At 44.4% G+C, this 17,247-nt stretch overlaps 1 protein-coding gene across 6 annotated transcripts in view; it reads right to left on the bottom strand.

Annotated features, from left to right (window-relative positions):
• Positions 1-17,247, bottom strand: part of LOC149335140 (uncharacterized) — a 167,983-nt gene that overhangs the window by 101,184 nt on the left and 49,552 nt on the right. For 2 of the 6 annotated variants that reach the window (XR_016284010.1, XR_016284013.1), the window contains exon 3: positions 3,353-3,412. The exons of the other annotated variants lie outside the window; for them this stretch is intronic. The gene's annotated coding sequence lies outside the window, so the exon portion shown is untranslated. The remainder of the gene's footprint in view (positions 1-3,352; positions 3,413-17,247) is intronic. 6 annotated transcript variants of the gene reach the window in all.

Below are 17,247 nucleotides of genomic sequence, written 5' to 3'. Positions count from 1 at the left end.
TCTGCAGACCTCAAAGGGTCTACGCAGATGGCAGGGCGAGGCCTTATTCAAAATGGTCACCAGAAAAATAAAAAAAAACATTTGATGCCGTCTCAAGATTCTTACCTCACTAATGGCCTTGGAAAACATAACAAGTACATCGCAACCAGAATTTCACTAACAAAACAGAAGATCCTGTGAAAAAGTCGTCCACATCCGCAGTGGTAAGAAAGCAGTTACGTCACTCTGCTGCCGAACACAATAATAATAATAATAATAATAATAATAATAATAATAATAATAATAATAATAATAATAATAATAATAATAATAATAATGTTTATTGCCACTTTGTAGCTAATACAATAAGGTTCAGGCCCGTCAAAGCCAACAAGAGGCTTGAGTGACTGGGAACGGCAGTTACGGCCAGGACTACAAAAAAGGCAATAGATACAGTAACGCTTCTCGTTACACCCAAACGAGAGCAAAAAAAAAACAAAAATTGGAAAACACAGGTTAACAGCATAAGTATTCAGAAATTCAACTCTAAACCCAGAGTATCCGTCAAAATAAAAATAAAAATAAATGAAATAACGAACGTTTTAAGCATAACTTCACTCTAACAGAAGAATACCAAGATCAACACAGGGCTTTCAGATGCATCTTCAGGTCACGCATAGAAGTTACAGCAAAAATTTCATCCGGTAATTCATTAAAGATTTCAGGTACATAAGCACAGCGCCTTGCTTTTCCGTATCTAGTTACACTGCGCGGTACATAATAACGAAATGTTTTCCTTAATTTCCATTTAGGAGTATTAATAATTAAAAAGTCTGAATTCCAAAAATGCCGCTGAACAACTGTCTGCACAAAAAGAGAATGAAATGACGGAAGACCTAGGAACTGAAAGACGTCCGTGCCGGATGGCATGTGACAATTGTACACAATGCTCTTCAACATGTTTTTTAGTATACTATCAATACGGCAATGCCAGCGTGAAGGACATGGCGCAAATGCAGTTAAGCCGTATCTGAGAACACTGTACGCAAGTGCATGAATTATAGTTTTTTTCACTGACATCGGCGCCAAAGACTTCATATTGAAGAGTAACCATGTAACCTTCCGTAGCTTAGCACACAGATATGCCAAGTGGTCATGCCAAGATAAGCTGCTGTCAAAAACAACACCAAGATATTTGATCGAGTTTACATATTCTATTGGCTTGCAACCACAGGGAAGGGAATCATGATCATGCAAGAATACTTGTCTGTCTATAAGTAGCGTCTTTAAAGGATTTCTGAAACATATCATTTTGGTTTTGTTTATGTTCACCGAGATTCCATTCTCGGAAAACCATTTCATGACATAATGTTTTCCTGCAACACGTTCACTGCCGTCTCGTAGTTAATATGCTTCGTGAGCAGAACTGTGTCGTCCGCGTACTGAAAAATCAAGCACTTGGATGTTACTGAGCTGAGATCATTTGTGAATATATTAAAGAGCAATGGAGATAGAATAGATCCCTGTGGTACACCCGCTTTCACAGGGAGCTTTGCACTGTGCTCCATTTGGCTGTTAATTCTGACCACTTGTGAACGTCCGCTTAAGAAATTCTTTAGAATAGCATAGAAAGGTCCTCGAAAACCCAGAAGGTACAGTTTTTGTAATAAAATAGCATGATTAACCGTATCAAACGCTTTCTTAACGTCTAGAAAAAGAGCACAGCTAAACGTGTTTTCATCGAAAGCAGCGTACAATTCATCAGCATAATAATAATAATAATAATAATAATAATAATAAAAATAATAATAATAATAATAATAATAATAATAATAATAATAATAATAATAATAATAATAATAATAATAATAATAATAATAATAATAATAATAGAGATTTATTCATCACAACGATGATAAGGGCCGAGGAAAAAAGCCAGCAAGGATTGACGAGCCCTCGGCCCCTACATATACAAAGGCATCAGGGGAACAAAGAATACATATTGTGCAACAGTATCACAATAACAAAAATAGTACTACAAACTTTTGATGCAAACAATGAATAAAAAGAAAAAATGAAAAGATAATAAAACCAGACTAATTTTTGAACCACAGGAAATGTTTACAAAGGTCACGGATCGGCGTAATAATTATGTCAATATTTGTCAATATTATGTCAATATTTGTCAACATGATGTCGCAAGTCCGATTCTCGGCAGGCACAGCCTAATCGTGACAGAATCAAACGACAAAATTGCATGTGCGTTGACGTTTTAGCGCACGTTATAGATCTTCCAGGACGTCAAAACAATTTACGATAGGGTTTATACGATAGCTCTTCGAGAGTAAGTGTACTTTTTAGTCGAAAAACGACGCGAGTTGTTCTAGTTGCGACATTAGTCAATCAGAACCCGTTTTCCAGGTCCCTCCAATTCCTTGCATAGCAATGGTCTCCATGTTTCTCGATTAAATGTATGTTTTACAGCTTCTGTAATTAGGCTGCATAACTAGGCTGCAACACACAGACTGTAATTAGACTGGAACACACAACGCTTGTGTTGTGCACCTGGTCTTTGTTCGCGCTGCATTTTTCTTTTAAAATAAATGTAACCCAACAAGCCCAACTTTCCATCCTACTACTGCATACTTAGTTAATCAATTTTTCTTCTTACAGCGGTTCATGCCACTTCTCCGTATAAGAAGTAAACGTCTGATGTGCGGCAGGCTCTAATTTAAACATTAGTGACATCATTTGTCTTTCTTGCGGTTCAATAAACAAAATAAAATAAAATAAAAATGCAGCAAAGGCTACATTCACACAATATTGCAATTCCCTTAAATTGTTCGAAAAAATCAAGTGTAGTGTGCCAACTGTGACAGGTTCCGCTACCGCCATGCGCCGACACTGCGCTGCGCCTGACGACGACGAAGTTATGCGCCGACACTACGCTGCGCCTGACGACGACGAAGTTCCCACGCTCTCTTGGTGCTGGCTACGCCAAGAAATAAAAAGTAACTAGCAAAGGAAAGCACTAGAAAAATTTAGTTGCCAACTTCCATTTCCTATAATTCACACTAAACCAATAATGGGCCTAAATATTTGTGCAAACATACTGCACTATGCGTGCTACGTTTTAATTGTAGGAATAATGTTTACGTGTCGAAAACTGACGATAAAGACCCCAAGTTGCAGATCAAACGAGTACTGTTTGTTCCAAAAAAAAACAACCAAAAAGCCAAAACAGCCAAAAAGTGTTACCGCCAAAAAAAAGAAAAAATCTACCTCTACCTGAACGTGCACTCAAATGCTGCCGCTCACGTTTACAGAGTGTGAGGTCTGTGGCTAGAAACAACTAAAGTGAAAAGTGGCATACCAAGGAATGCAGCTGCTAAACCAATCCATTTCTTGAAATCCACGATATCTTTGGAACGGGCTGGAAAAAAGTTTTAAAGATACACTTAACAATTTGACCATGCTTTTGGAGCTCCTTGAGCTACCAAGGTTAGAAAAATACTAAACTGAAATGAGAGAACCCTTTAGAATCGCTGAATTCGGTGAAAACTTTTTGTTTACGAATTTTTACTTTTTTTTGCACCTCGTTTCGGTGGCGAACTCTGTAACACAACGTTGTTTACTTTTTCAACCACTTATTTTTCTTTCGATTCTCATGCCGGCAATCCTTTCTGAAAGGGGAGCTCTCTTCCTTGCAGTAGAGGCGATAGATCGTCTCGGAACTTTATACAGCGGCCGACCGACAACAGCCGGATGTTTCTACCAGAAAAAAAAAAGTTTAGTCTTTTTCTCTGTTATTCTCCTCTTTGCCTCACTAGAACCGCAGGAAGCACTCAGGCATTAAAAAGTTCCGATATCTTCATTTTACCTTGTGCGCCCCAACACCAAAGTAAAACCGCTAGAGAAACATAGTAACAGATATTACGAAAGAAAGTATCGAAGCTTTTTATTTGCTTCAAAGCAGCGTAAGACATCTTCTTAAGCTGCGTCAGCAAATTGCCTCTTATTTTTTCTTGTGCCGTCCAATCCCCATTCTAAACGCCGACGCACTTAGTCTTCTTTTTTTAGGCTTGTTCATTCCAGAGCAGCGCTTATTTTTCGTAACGCTCTTCACAGGGGCGTCGACAGGACGGTACTGGAGCGAACTCTTGTGCCAAGGTCACTGATATCGGGTGACAGTAGTTAACGGCTTTCTTTTTTACTTGCCGCTCGGGTTAAGCGGACATCGGATACGAAACCATTCAAGCTGAAAGCGGGCTTCTTACTCTCGTTACATTGCGTAAGTGTGCGTACGTGCATGCACGCGTGTGCGGTACGCCTTCGAGAAAGAGAAGCTAGCGCCCTCTATGATTCTTCTCCTACACTCAACGAAAAGATGGATTTGAAGATTTTTTTTTTTTTTTTGCTTACTGAGCTGGCGACGGACATAAAATAAAAGAAAAACTAAGTGATCTGCAATGTGCGGGTATATCAACGCAGGAATACGCAAAAATATATACTATCGGAGCAAAACAGTAACATAGCAGATAGAAAAGGCATTATTGTGAAGTGGTTTATTTTAGTGTTCTGTTTTCCCTCTTTATAACTGGCCAGTGCAAACTTTTGTACAAAGTCCTGCGACCCACATCGTGTGCTAGGTGTAAGCCCTGATATCATAGCTCCTAGGCACTGACAGTATTAAGAATCAAGAATGAATAGACGAAAGATTCGTTGTACAATCATCATCATTATTATAATTTATTATATTTTAAGCTCCAAAGTGCATGTGACCACGCAAGAAATTGAAGCACTCAAAAGACACAAACGACGCCAAAGGAGTGCGGTTTCGGGAGCTAAAAGAAGCAAACTAAATGCAAAAAACATAGCCCAATGAAGAAAAAAAGTAACGAATATTGCTGTACAGAGCGGCGCACGAAGTTAAATTTCATTTGTACAGGCCAGACACCGGTACCAATCATGAGTGCTAGCGAAGAAAAATAAGGTGTGCATAAAAGCAACCTTGAAAGAAAGGTCTCTCCTGACTATCTGTTTCTTGAGAAGAAAACATTCTTCGCTCTGGGTGCAAGCGTCTCAAGGAACTTCGTACGAGAAGCCACGCGGACTGAGGATATGAGAAATCATTTCATTTGACGTAGAGGTACGTCATACACCGAAGCTATGTCGGTTTCGTTAAAGCCCGCCTGTTACACAATGTGGACGGAAAAGTTTCACCGATCAGTTACACAGCTGATTGAAGGTGTCAAACAAAACAAAAACATGTGCGACAACAGGGAACATCAAATTAAGAGGCCTCTGCAATTACTTCATAGCACTACATAGCAATCGGATGAAGTTATGCGCAGGCAGACCCAGTCAAGCTATAGGGAACTACGAAATCAGTAATGCAGGAAAAAATAACTCCCCCATTTCAATGGATTTTTTGTACAATTTAGACAACAATATGCGTTAGGCTGACAACTTGTAAATGAAGGCTAGACTGCGAGGTCAGCTCATCAGGACTCTATTTAGCCTTTTTGGTGCTAATCTTGGAGTCGGCTTTTTGCTCAACATTTCCTGTACAGTCGTGAGCAAAAGTGGAGAGATCGGCGCTTCGGCGGTGGGAGCAGTTGCGGGGCCGCCCCACGGCGCTGCTATCTCGCCGCGCTCGCTCGCTGCGAGAGTGCCTCGAGTGACGACAAACTTCCCTCTCGCTCTCGCGCGGGTGTTTATCACGACTGATAAATTCCTAGTGCGGATTTCGGCTACTTTCCCTTCGGGAACTACACACTTTTCTTTTCACACTCCTCGTCGACGCGACCGTTCACCAGCAGAGTAGCCGAAATCCGCACTAGGAATTTATCAGTCGTGATAAACACCCGCCCGAGAGCGAGGGGGAAGTTTGTCGTCACTCGAGGCACTCTCGCAGCGAGCGAGCGCGGCGAGATAGCAGCGCCGTGGGGCGGCCCCGCAACTGCTCCCGCCGCCGAAGCGCCGATCTCTCCACTTTTGCCCACGACTGTACATATCCTGCAATTTAAAATGAAAGCGAAAAATGTGAGTTATTTATTATGGCCGTAAACGGTTCTGACCGGATGTGAGCACGTGGTACAACGCGTATTTCTGGTGCGTGACGCATGCCGACAAGGCTTTCACTACAAAGAAGTTTCGCAATAAAACCACCTATGGTGCTAGTGGTGTTCACTTTTTTCCGCGCTTGTACTCTAAGATTTTCGCTTCAACAACCGCAGTGTTTAAAAAAGGGCATGCGCTCCCACTATCTGGTTTAATACATGGTCGACTGTAATTAACGATAAAGTAGATACAGTAAAATTAGCAGCTTCATCAGAAAGGAGAAAGCAAGCGAACTAGCCCACATGCCATCTCCATTGCCCACTGGGCATCGGTGACTTCTCAGTTGACGGCCAAGCGTACCTATTTGCGAACAGAAACACCCAGATTTAAGGCCACAAACATGCACTTGGGCGGTGCCTGCTATCCAGGATTATACCATCAGCCATTAAAGGGAGATGAATAACACATGATCTAGTAGAAAAAAAAACGGGAAAGGTGTCCAAATTCACAGAGGTCTGATAAATTGCTTTTTGATCAAAGGCAAACGCGCGTCTTGAAGATAGAGCGCAATATTCGACTTTAACGATGCAACAACAATTGCTGTTAAAGGGCGCATTTTCCTGACGTGATAATCTCGCTTTCATGGCGGCACCCACAAGCAGGTTTACGAGAAGAAAAATTTTCAATTCAAGTAGCACACTAGGTGCGTTTTATAGCCGCCACGGTGGCTCAGTGGTTATGGCGCTTACGTGCTGACCCGAAAGACGCGGGTTCGTTTCCGGCCGCGGCGTTCAAATTTCGATGGAGACGAAATTCTAGAGTCCCGTGTACTGTGCGATGTCCGTGCACGTTAAAGAACCCCAGGTGGTCGAAATTTCTGGAGCCCTTCACTACGGCGTCCCTCATAGCCTGAGTCGCTTTGGGACATTAAATCCCATAATCCAAACCAGACCATTTATTTGCGAATAGAGTTCAAATGCATCAGAAAAATGAAATCCCCGTCTCCTCGCTTTTTTCTGACAACTGGACTCTTTAAGATTTGACCATATATTCTACCGTTGCTTCAGTTAATACAATAAACGAAAGAACGCAGATTATTCACCCTATCACAACGGCGAGCGAAGCCTCACATCTAGCTACATTGATGACAGCTTCAGTCACCACCACCGCCTGCTCCCCCAGAAGTGTCTCTCAGCATTTACTCGCATAATGCTCGCACTCGCGTAATGCTCGCACCCCCCACATTGGCTATCAAAAATTGGGAAAAATTTTTTCCCCGCATAATCATCGCACCCCCAAAATTACTGCCGCGAGCCGTCTGCTTCTCGTAGCGGTCGCCATCTATTGACCGCGGCTACAACTACCGTATTCACTCGATTTTAAGCACCCCCTTTTTTTCACGATCGCGATGCCCAAAGTGAGAGTGGTTGCTTAGATTCGAAAAATCTAAACTGACCCCCCCAACCCGGGCCCCTTTTTTCGCGGCGAAATCTCGATGAAACGGGCGCGAGAAAAAACATTTTATTTAAGAAACATTCAAAAGAAAAATAGCTGCAGACAGTTCTGTGCCCCTATCTGTCTTGTAGTGTCGGAACGCAGCAACACAAAAAGCGCCGTGGACGCCGCTGTCCTCGCTTCGGCGAGCGCGGCCTCGCCCGCTTATCTCGCCCGCTTATCTCGCCCGCTTATCTTGCCCGCATTTGTTGTAGCAGTGCTGCTACGCGTGTCTTATCTTTTCTCTTTATCTTTCCTCTGATCTCTTAACTCTCCTCTATCTGCACTTGGCAGCGGTGGCTCGGCTCGAGCCAGTAGGCAGGCCCGTGCAATTTCCTTTTCATCCTTCTCTCAGTCACAACAACGCGCAGGCTGCGCCTCGGGACTCCCGACTGCACAGGCTCGATGAAAAAGAGAGCAAGTGCACTTGGCGGCCTTGGCAACGCTCTCTTCCGCGCAAAAAAGCGGGTGCTTAGATTCGCATGCAGTTTTTTTTTTTTTTCAGAAATTTTTTTCCCGAAAATAGGGGGGGTGCTTAGATTCGGGGGGGGGGGGGGGGGGGCTTAGAATCGCGAAAATACGAAAACACCATGGTTGGGTGCGCTTGCTACTAGGCGGTGGTACTGTGCTATCATCCGCTGCCACCGCCGCTACCGCACTCACCACCGCTACGCCGTTTTGCGAAGGTGTCTCCAGCTCTCCTGTGTCTCGTAGGCCTCGTTTGCCTTGTTTGCGTGTGGCACCGTGCTCTTTGTGCCGCTTCGCCATGGGACGCTACGGAAGCTACACAGCTGCTTTTAAGCTAAAAGCTATTGAGTATGCGTTGGAACATGGCAACCGCGCCGTCAGCAGAGTGACGGGAGGTTGCGCGCGGCAAATAAAGTGCTTTAGCAGCTTGAGCTTACGTTCACCTTGTACTTTCATAACGAAGGTAAGTTCCGCTTGAAAGTAATGTTTTAGTTATATTTACAATAGCGGACCTGACAATCCCGATCTCGCACCCATTCATCTTTTCATTTAACACTCCGAAACATTTGCTTGAAAATTTTCCCCGCATAATTATCGCACCCCCAAACTTCGCGTTGATTTTCAGGGAAAAAAAGTGCGAGGATTACGCGAGTAAATACGGTAACTAACTCAAGATGGCATGGCGCGCGTACCTCACTTCAGTGAGATCAATCTACGTATACATGTTGTATAGCCTCTATATATGAGCTTGTCACCAGGCGCTGATAGCCTGGCACAGAGAGAGAAAGTGCTTTCAAAATTGGCGACACCTGCGTGCCAATCCAGCCAAGGATGCCTCGAGGGAGCCACTATGCTTTATGCCCGCGCATTCGCATTTGTAGGGAAAGATTTGTAACCATTTATTTCTTTTATTTACATATGATTTGAAAGGATGTTAGGTACATTGTCTCATTGTAATCAGTGCAGAGCGAAAAACTGATATCCGCAGAGGAGAACATTACCATCACTCCCAAAAGGAGAAATCGAGTGTCATCTCTTCCATTCTGCTCGTGACTGTCTTCAGAATAAACTTTTGTCCTATTTTATTTTACAACATTGTGAGAAAAACAATGGACAAGCGGCTCTTCACCCACCTTTTGTTTCTGTGCTGAAATTCAAATGAATAATAAAAATAAGAAACGAGCCCAGAACAAACCGTCGAAACAGATTAAAAGGAGAGCCTAGAGCTGCAAACTGACGATGTTAGTTTTTTTTTTTTTTCCTTTTCAGCGTCATCTTGTTCTCTCTGTTGCTTACCTTTATTTCCCGCCCTCTACATACTTCTCTCAATTATGTTCCTCTTATTTTGAGCGAAGCACTCTGAAGCATCGTTCGAGAGAAAAATTCTGCCAACGCAACCAGATACACGGACACAAGAAAGAAAATTTGAAGCCGGAATGTGTAAGGAGAGGTGGTGGTGAAGGTTATTTTTTGTGTGAAAAAAGGAGACGGTAAAGGAGAAAGGAGAAAAAAGGGAGACTTGAATCCATTTTTACCCACGATGGACGAGCTTGTACACGGCAGTCGCGCAAACGTCGCCACTGGCTCTCGAAGAAAACGAGTGAACAAAAAAAAAAAACACTGCAGAAAAGGAATCCGTACAAACAGGGAAATAGTGTTCGTTTCTGTTATTTGTTTTTGTATTTTTTAACTGCAGATCGTTCCTAGCATCGCCGTTACTCGTATACTTTACTTCTTTTATTGGCCCTATGAGCAGTTTCTGTTCGTCCTCAGCCCGCTCCCGCCACGACTATTCGCTTACTTTTCCAGTGGCATTTCCTTTCCTTTTCCTTTTGCGTTTAATGAAGAAAAAGGTAGAAAACAATACAAGGGAGACAAAGACACAAACGCACTTCCTTCGAACCGGTCGGCTCTGTAAGTTGGCGTAATAACAATCAAGGAGCTCTCCTGCCTGAGCAACGTCGTCCACTTGCGTCACATCAAAGACAGCGCCAAGCTATTTCATAATCAATTTCGGTTTATGAGGTTTAGCGTCCCAAAGCGACTCAGGCTATGAGAGGCGCCGTAGTAAAGAGCTCCGGAAATTTCGACCACATGGGGTTCTTTAACGTGCACTGATATCGCACAGTACACGTGCCTCTAGAATTTCACCTCCAACGAAATTCGACCGCTGCGGCCGGGATCGAAACCGCATCATTCGGGTCAGTAGCCGAGCGCCGTAACCACTGAGCCACCGCTGCGGGGCCTATTTTATAATCAGAACAGAGCTGCAGTCCGGGTCAATAGCAAAATTGGAGACCAGGTGGGCCGTATGGTACGTCGCGTCTCCAATAAGAGAGGGGGTTTGCGAAGCAGGGATGCAGTTCGGCTGGCCCTTGCTTTCGTAACCAGCCGAATTCTCTATTCGTTCCCTTATCTACACTTGCGGAAGCACGACGAAGACAAAGTTGAGGTAACAGTGCGTGAAATGAAGAACAGGGCACTTGACCTTCCTGTCTCCACCTCGAATGCGAGACTTCTTGCATTGGGAGTGGTGAACGCCTTTCAGGAGCTCAAGGAAGCCTATCTCACAAATCAATACACGAGGCTAGCCCACACGAAGTCGGGCCAGCACAAGCTCGCCCGGCTTCACATCCAACACGATTTCCACATTCAGGAGCGGGTCCGAGTGCCCGAACTCTGGAGACGGTGGTGGTGAAAAGCATTTATTACAGGTTACACATAGAGAGGTAGTTTAGGAGGTGGCCCCTAGTGCTCCACCCCCCTCACAATACTAGGTGGGGTCCCTATTCCGGGACCCCATTTGACTCTATCGCCGCTCGGGCACGCCGGACCATGGCCTGTTGGACCAGAAGGTCGTGGCAGCCGAGCAGGGCCGCCTCCCAGTCCTCTCGGGTTGGGTTGGGGTGGGGGGTGAGGGAAGGATTTTTCTGGCATGCCCACACCGTATGGTAGGTGTCAGTCACCTCCGTACAGTATGGGCAGAGGCCAGAGAAGGAGGGGTCGAAGTGTTTCATGACTGCCGGGCACAGCAATGTATTTGTAAAAAGTCTTATCAGAATACGCTCACCTGCTTTTCCCAGCCCCTTGAGGGGGGTCAAGTACTTGCGGTGAGAGTCTTGATAGCGATTGACTATATCTTTAAATTTTAAAAGGGGTTCGTTGTCCAGATCCGAATCGGTAAGGTCATCGCCAGGGGCCCGGGAAGTGAGTGCGCGGGCGGCTGTGTCTGCAGCCTCGTTACCTGGTAGGCCTTGGTGGCCCGGAGTCCAGACTAAGTAGCGGAGCGTAGGATCTCGGTCCCGTGCCGCGTTCCGAAGTATTCGATAAGCTGTGAGGGAGACCCAACCCAGCGCGTAATTTCGACAAGCGCCTTGCGAGTCTGAGAGGATATATTGCGCCTGAGGGTGAGAGGCCGCCAGGGCGATGGCTACCTCCTCAGCGTGAGTTGCGCTGGGAGCTTTGAAAGTGAGCCCGTCCACCTGTATTTGTTGGTGTATGACCGCGGCCGTGTCCATCCCCCCCTAGAGCGGTGCGGGCCGGCCACGTCCGTATAAAATACACCGTATTTGTTGCCATAATGGCGGTGGAGGGCATCCGCCCGCGCCTGCCGCCGGCCATTATGGCGCCGTCAGAGTTCGACCCCTCCCGACTAAGATGGATAAGGAAAATCATAGTGGTCGTAGCCAGGCTAAGGCGGAAGCCTTAGCGCGCCACTATGGCAACAAGCAAGGTGTCTACTACGTAGATGTAGCCGGGCCGAACCATGGGAGGTGGTACACGGCCACGGTCATACATCAAGAAATACAGTTTCGAGCCCCAGACACAACACAAGCTGAAGAGGTTGCTATCGCCCTAGCTGCTTCCGATACAAAATCAAAACACATCATAACAGACTCGCGTTCGGCGTGTAAAAATCATGAGGCTGGCTGGATAACTCCAGTAGCTGAACGGATACTAAAGAACTGCAGCCGAGACACCGATCCTACTCCCCGCTGCATAGTTTCGATTCCAGGCCATCGGGGCCTAGCAGGAAACGAAGCTGCAGACGCGGCGGCCCGAGCACTCATTCACCGGGCGTTCCCATTGGCTTCTGAGCACCTGAAACCTGAAGGTGGCTCCTTACTCTCGTTCAAAGAGATAACACCTTATTATAAGGATAGACATCGCGTGTACCCAGCCCCTGCAAAAAGGTCTGGGGAAAGCAAACGAACGCGTTCTACTTAGACTATTCACTAATACAATGCTGTGCCCGGCAGTATAAACACTTCGATCCCGCGTTCACTGGCAGGTGCAAACACTGTGGCGAGGTGGCTGACACCTACCACATGGTTTGGGCTTGCCAGCGCACCTCAGTTCTCTCCCCCCACCCCCACCCCAACCCAGCAGAGAGGAATGGGAGGCGGCCCTGCTTGGCTGCTCGGACCTTCAGGCCCAAAACGCTTTGTACAAGAGGGCTAAGCTGGCGGCTTCGACCAATAAGGTCCCAGAATAGGGACTCCACCCATTGCGGGACTCTTTAAAAGAGCCTCACCACTTTTATTGAGTAAAGGCTTTTCATCATCATCAACAATAGCTCCACAAGCGTTGCGCGCGCTTAGGCACGAGGCGGTCGTGGTGGTCGCTGCCGTCATCCCACTTTAACGCTACAGCATGCCGCAACTCTTCTTTGTTGTTTATTATGGTGTAAGCCTTCCCGCAATTTTCCCCGTAGCCACTGACACTGTCAAGCAACAGCCTCTCTCAAGATGTTCACGTCAGTAAGAAAATCAAATTTTGCTTGACGCTCTTCAGCAGACCCTGTGCGAGGCTTATTAAAGGCATGCTTTACAAAGCAAAAGTGGACAGTGTCGGTGGGAACATCAATATGAGAATACCACGTGCGCTGCATGGATATTGCAACGCTTCTGCACTTTCTAGAGAACACGTTAGGAGACACTTATCACATATTCATGTTAATTGTTAGGAGGAGGAGGAGGAAGGAACTTTTATTATCCAACAGAAATGGTATTCCCCTACCCCCCTCGGCACTAGGCCGGGGAGGCAAGCACCGCTTTAGATGCTGGCCGGGAGGTCCTGTGTCCCGGCGGCCCCTTCAGCCAGCCGGACGAGGCGGAGCTGGTGCTCAGGGTCCGAACTACGCAGCACGGTCTCCTAGGATTCTTTTGAGTCGATATTTTGAACGCTTCCAAGAGAATATGGGCATTGCCAGATTCAAGGGCCGAGGGACCTTCGCAATCCGCAGTGTGAACACTCGTCTGATCTCACCTCCGGGAGCATATGGTTCGCCACGATAGGGTTTGGGTACGTGTATGTTTGGAGTAGTCTTCACGCGACTGCCTGCGTATTATTTAACAGCTGGAAAGGGGGGGGGGGGGGGGTACCAGCACATATCTAAAGGACGCTGACTCAGAAAACAGTGCTCCGAAACAAAAACGACACCCCTGAGAAAAACTAAAACAAGTTATTTTACTTTCTGTGTGCTCCAGAAAGTTTTCCCCCAAAAAATATCACATTTACTGACCTCGAGAATAGGGGAATAAAAATGTCAGGCCTAATTCATGCTGTTCCTAGACTACTTAACTGCATTAACGTACTCGTTTTGTTTCAGTTTTTGATCTGATCTTTACACAAACAAGAACACATGAAAGTTTGTCACTAAAGACACCATTATGCACTCTTTTCGTTACGTCAGTTGTAATCACCCACGCGGCAGCAGCAGTAGAGTGACGCCTACATAACTACTTAGAAAACTCGCCGGTTCTCAACGTCTATATGCCACCATTTGTTTTTAATTTCATTTCCTTTCCAATGCCATCACAAGCTCCAGGTCACGCCGATGAGGGAGATGCAAGGAATGATGACGCTTGCTTTGGACAAAAGGATATTGATAGTCATTTTCAGCTTGGGACGAGCCAAGCGTACATAAAATTACAGACGATCAATGTGATGGATGCGCTAGAGCATGCACTGCCATTAGTGTTCTAACCGGACGGAGTGGCTGCCGCTGAAGGATTCAGACCATGCAAGCGGGTGGCATGATCCAGTCTGTCAACCATCGCGTGACACGTTGTACTCCCTCTCCGATATTCCCTCTCCCTCCATCTATATCCTGAAAGCGAAGAGGGGAATTTCCCTTCTCCACTCTCCCACTACCCCGCCGAGGCTTCAGACGGACGGACGTACAGTTTTCCAACGCTGACCTTTTAATGCTAACGCACTAACAAAGTGGAAACTACCATGTTTACCGGATTGCAGTCCACGGACTATGCATGTTCGAAAGGCAGTATTTAGGTTTGTGCGAACTATCTATGGGTTCGGATTATACATTTTTAAGATCGTATGACATACCCGAAGAAGGCTAGCATTGCTGTCGCAATAAAAAAAATTAGAGAGAATGTTTGTAACATTCGTACACAATGCTAAAGCACAGCATATGCGCATATATAGAACTGGTCTTTCTCTATTTACCACTCATAGATCCCTGGGAGTACTCATTCTACTCCTGCAGCAGTGGTGCACTGGTTAAGCGGTGCGCCACAGCCTTGTGATGGAAGGTGCTGCCACCGGTGAAATTTGTGCAATCCAGGTTGCTCTTCTCGAGCCACTGCTCTTGCAATCAATCAAAAGAAAAAAATCAATAACTTGAACATTAGTGAGCCACTTTAGCATTTTCGTATTCTTCAGAATGTGCTGTTTTATTCTCGTAAAAAGCTCACGGTAGTAATTTATGCTTGTAATGTGCTGTGGTAGTGCGTTCCAATTCTTAATGGCACCGTATGCAAATGAATAAGGGCCATAATTAGTTTAATGCGCGAGGCCTGCAGAGCAGCTGTAGATGAGATAGCCGAGCAAGTCAGGAAACTTGCAGAAGCGTTACTGTAGGGCAGATTACGAGATTCTTCAGTAATTTAAGCATTTCAGTACTTTAAACACCACAAACGGGCAAAGATTTGCTGCTAGCTCGCTCGCTACCTTCTGCTCTACTTTTTTTAACTTCCAACGTGTTTGCTCTGTTAACGTGCCTTCTCTAATGCCGCAAGCTAAACGAAAAAAGAAATGAGAAGAGCACCTTTATACAAAATGTGCAGTGATTTCAAGTTCCCAAAAAACTTAAGCGACTCTCATTTCCAACAACCATACCGACGTACTCTAGACATCAGCTGTTTATCTATCACATTCTTTCCGCCCACTGGTCGTGTGGCCAGAACCATACCTAAAAGTAGTCGCCTGTGTTATCCTGCATTGTCGTCAAAAACAAATGTTACTGAAAAGAAAAGACGAACACCAAAGAGATAAAAAGTCACAATCGCAGAACACAGCGCACTTCCCGCAGGTCCGCCTTTTTGGCTCGTGGCAGGGAATTCAGGGGCGTCGTTGCGTGTCGTTAAATGAGCTCCATTTTGAATCACGCTTCTGGGCTCGGCCACCCGTTTCTTCTAAGCGCAAGCTTTCTTTGCTGGCTTCAAATTTCTAACGATGAACTCGGTCATCACTATTATGCACTCACGATTTACCTGGGCTTTAGAGGTGTTTTTTTCTCCTATTCTAGTTCAGATATATTAGAAGAAGCGTGGTGGGCTTTCTAATGTTCCTGTCGTCTGAAAAATCACTCAGAAGCCTACACTTCTCCGTGGCCACTATCGTAATGAGAGAGGAGTTTCACTTTCTGCTTGGTCGCATGTGGACTGCGCGCAACACTAAATTTGCATCCTCGGTGACAGTCGTTGGTGACTGATACGGATTCCAATGAAAGTATCCGTTGGCGTTTTTAGTGCACGAGACAAAGAGAGGAGCAAAGTTGATAACAGTTATGCCCGAATCCCTTCCCCGCGCAGAGTAGTAAGTCAACGAATTTAAACACCGGTTCAATTTTCTATATTTCGATTTATTTATTTATTTATTTATTTATTTATTTATTTATTTATTTATTTATTTATTTATTTATTTATTTATTTATTTATTTATTTATTTATTTATTTATTTATTTATTTATTTATTTATGTATTTATTTATTTATTTATTTATTTATTTATTTCATAATACTGCAGGCCACTGCTTGGCCCAAGCAGGAGTGAATATACAATGTCACATAACCAAAAGAATAAAGTTATTCAATATTAGCAGCACACGGAAACCAAAAGAATAAACTTATACAATGTTAGTAGTGCACGGATACCAAAAGAATAAAACCAAACGAATAAACTTATACAATATCAGCAGCACACGGACACAAAACATACATATAATCAATATTAGCAGGTAAGTAGACGATTTAACGCATCAGAAAAATTTTGCGAGGAAAAAACAGATTCCGGTAACGAATTCCAATCTTGCACTGTTCTAGGGAAAAAACTGTATTTAAAACTGTTAGTTTTGGCGAAAAGGGGAGTCAGTGAATGTTCACGAACGTTCCGAGTCCTTCTCACTAGAGGACGCTTAATGCACTCCGGAAGCTTCAGTTTATTTTTACCTGTTAAACTATTAAACAAGAATACCAATCTATTAATCTTTCGGCGGACTTCTAGTGTAGCAATGTTATTTGACATCATTAACTGCGATGGAGAGTCTTCCCTTTTGTATTTTCCGTATATAAACCTAACCGCTTTCCTATTTACTTTTTCAAGGACCATTATGTCCTTTTTCGAGTACGGGTCCCAAACGACTGAAGCATATTCAAGTAAAGACCGCACACAAGTTTCATAAGCCAATTTTTTCATGTGTGCTGGGGCAGTTTTTAGCTTTCTTCGTAAAACCCATAGCTTTCTCAATGCGGCTGTAGAAATATTAGTAATATGTGACGACCATTTTAACTTCTTCTAGCTTCTTTCTAGCTTCTTCTAGCTTCTTTTAGCTTCTTTCTCTCTTTCTTATTAGCGAGTAGCAGAGTGGAAGCGAATTTGCACCTTCGACATAATAGTATATACGAACTGACTGTGAGATAAAGGGGCGATTTGAAAGAAAGAAAGAAAGAAAGAAAGAAAGAAAGAAAGAAAGAAAGAAAGAAAGAAAGAAAGAAAGAAAGAAAGAAAGAAAGAAAGAAAGAAAGAAAGAAAGAAAGAAAGAAAGAAAGAAAGAAAGAAAGAAAGAAAGAAAGAAAGAAAGAAAGAAAGAAAGAAAGAAAGAAAGAAAGAAAGAAAGAAAGAAAGAAAGAAAGAAAGAAAGAAAGAAAGAAAGAAAGAAAGAAAGAAAGAAAGAAAGAAAGTGTCTGTATCCATTTCACCTCCGCATTCAACGAGCTAC

The sequence above is a fragment of the Amblyomma mixtum genome, chromosome 7, assembly GCF_055824585.1.
Source record: "Amblyomma mixtum isolate Tamu chromosome 7, ASM5582458v1, whole genome shotgun sequence".
Lineage (NCBI taxonomy): Eukaryota > Metazoa > Arthropoda > Arachnida > Ixodida > Ixodidae > Amblyomma > Amblyomma mixtum.
This window is presented reverse-complemented; position numbering and strand designations above follow the sequence as displayed.